Source organism: Phacochoerus africanus, chromosome 16 (genome assembly GCF_016906955.1).
Source record: "Phacochoerus africanus isolate WHEZ1 chromosome 16, ROS_Pafr_v1, whole genome shotgun sequence".
Taxonomy (NCBI): Eukaryota; Metazoa; Chordata; class Mammalia; order Artiodactyla; family Suidae; genus Phacochoerus; species Phacochoerus africanus.
In genome coordinates this window covers 36,438,235-36,441,088 of record NC_062559.1, presented here as the reverse complement: position 1 = coordinate 36,441,088, position 2,854 = coordinate 36,438,235, and the positions used below count along the sequence as shown (strand labels likewise).

Sequence of the window (2,854 nt, the reverse complement as noted above, 5' to 3'; positions counted from 1 at the left end):
CTCCTGTTGTGAACAGTGAAGGTCCATAGAGGATGTCCTGGGAAATAAAGCAATGGATGAAGGTGATTTTGTTCTCTGAAGCGACGGTATAACTGGTCAGTTACTAATTTCCCTGATGCCGTGGTCAGCATACTCTCTGTGTTGTAGCTTTCTGTTTAGAAAATGGCGGCGATTCTCTTTCTTCCTGTTTCCTAGGTCTATGTCTTGAGGATTGAAAGAAAGGTCCAGCGCCACGCTAGCAGAGACCGGTAGATATCCTTAAGTCCCTGTTCTCCTTTTCTTCATGAACACATGCCTGGGCTCATTTTCTAGCTTCTCTTCCATTGCATTCAGTGTAGCCATGTATCTTGAGTCCTAGCTCGTAGAATGGGGGAAGTGATATATGCCACAATTTTCTGGCTTTGAAAAATCTCTCAAGTATGATCGTTCATCCTCTTTTCCCTTTGTGGCTGGATGGAAGTGACTTCAGAATTGCTTCTTTTGAAATGATGGTGAGTGAAGGGCTGAATCTCACCAGATTAAGGAAGGTCCTGCAGAAGCTTCCTAGAGGCCCGGGGACCACTCAGAACAAAATCAGGAATGTCTTCAATTGGACAAACCTTTAAAGTTTCCTTTGGATATAACATACTCTTGTCCTCTTGGGAAAACACAACAAGTTTTTCCATTTTTTTTTTTGTCTTTTGTTGTTGTTGTTGTTGTTGTTGTTGTTGTTGTTGTTGTTGCTATTTCTTGGGCCACTCCCGCGGCATATGGAGGCTCCCAGGCTAGGGGTGGAATCGGAGCTGTAGCCACCGGCCTACGCCAGAGCCACAGCAACGCAGGATCCGAGCCGCGTCTGCAACCTACGCCACAGCTCACGGCAACGCCGGATCGTTAACCCACTGAGCACGGGCAAGGACCGAACCCGCAACCTCATGGTTCCTAGTCGGATTCGTTAACCACTGCGCCACGACGGGAACTCCAAGTTTTTCTATTTTTTATTTCTGTGTTTAGCTGACAGATAACACTAAATTCTGCTTCCACCTTCCATTTTGAATAATAGTTACCTAACTATGCTGAAACAATGGGAGTCCAATGATATTTTATCTTCTTCTCCAAGCGACCTGGAGAAGAAAACACCAAGTTCCCAGGAGTCTGACCAAACTGCAATCTAGGATCTGTGTCAACACACTAGTAATTACTTTTGTAGAAGAATCTTTGATATCTACTTTTAATGATAGAATTATCGTTACCGTCCCTTTGAGCTTTGAGTTTTATTCCTAACCCTGTGTGTGCATTTGTGCTCTGTAAATCCGTGCATTATGTGTGTGTGTAAAACGATCGATATCTTTAGCAATGATCAATAATACATTTGATTAGGGTCCTCTTTCAGCTCTGTGGTGAAAGCTATTCATTTGTTAGTTTATGGTTTTCAGCCTTATCCTAAAGTCTTATTCAACAAAAATGTTGACTGGTTTTATTCGTCAGCATCCCAGCAGGACATAGATGGGGTACTTAAAGGGAGTAATAAATAGGGGCAGGGTAAGTGCAGCAAGGTATAGCATAGTAAGTACCTGGGAGCTAGTAACAGTGGGGTGTCATCACTGTCTGTAGGCCTGAGGAGGCAAAAGGAAGGAGTAGTTACCGGAACCTGGAGATGGAAAGGCATCTGGAGAGGGACATTGGAGCCCACGGCTACCCAGCAGGAAGAGAAAAGGGAGATAAGTAACCCAGTTTCTTCTCTCCTTCTCTTCTATTTGCAGGGAATTCCCAGTGTCCAAACTCAGATTGCAGGCAGAGGGCAAAGGCATCCAGTTACATAATCCCAAAATCCATGCCTGTGAGCCTAGGGGGTCTAGAGTAGTGAAGAGAAAGGTAGAGACTTGATTTGAAAGGTCAAATGCAATATCTACCCAATGATCATGATCTTTGTTATGAAATTCAAGACTATTTGTAAATGTTATGGTAATTAGTGCTTAAGGTGGTCAATAAGACTATCCTTTTATTTTTTTAATTTAATTTAATTTAAATTTAATTTTTGCTTTTTAGGGCCACGCCCATGGCATATGGAAGTTCTCAGGTTAGGGGTCAAATTGGAGCTATAGCTGCCAGCCTACACCACAGCCACAGCAATGCAGGATCCAAGCTTCAGTCTGTGACCCACACCACAGCTTATGGCAACGCTGGATCCTTAACCTACTGAGTGAGGACAGGGATCAAACCCGCATCCTCATGGATCCTAGTTGGGTTTGTTAACCGCTTAAACCACGAAGGGGACTCCCAAGACTATCCTTTTTTTAAAAGAAATACGGAATACTTCACTAATTTGCATGTTATCCTTGCAAAGGAGGCATGCTAATCTTCTCTGTATTGTATCCAATTTTAGCATATGTGCTGCTGAACCAAGCTCAAAGCTATTCTTAATTATAAAAATACAGGGACTCTAGTTCTCTGTCCAGTATGATAGCAAGCAGCCCCGTGTGGTTATTTAAATTGGGATTAGTTAGAATTAAATAAAATTATAAATGCAGTTCCACAGTTACACTAGCCGCATTTCAAGTGTTCATTGGCTTCAAGCGGCTGGCGGCTTCTGCATTGGAAAGTGCAGATGGAGGTCATTTCCTCCATTACTGAAGGTTTTGTTGGATAGCTCTAGTTATTTCATTTCTCATTGTCCAATTTCTTTCCTTTGTTGTGACTCAAAATGAAAGTAAAATGACTTTTGGAATTATTCATTTTCCCTAAACTCCTAGATCCCCAAACTAGTATGTTAGTATCAGATACTAAAATGCCTTATTTTGGATGAGTTAGAGTTATTTGGGTGCATGAAAAAAAAAAAAATCAGCTCTGGCCAACTCAACAAAAATTGGAATAT

The 2,854-nt window shown here is 42.0% G+C and overlaps 1 non-coding gene across 1 annotated transcript; it reads right to left on the bottom strand.

The window, feature by feature from the left end:
* Positions 1–2,281: 2,281 nt before the first annotated feature.
* LOC125117835 (U6 spliceosomal RNA) lies at positions 2,282–2,389 on the bottom strand. The gene has a single exon (XR_007132742.1). It is a non-coding gene; the product is annotated as a U6 spliceosomal RNA (small nuclear RNA).
* Positions 2,390–2,854: the final 465 nt, after the last annotated feature.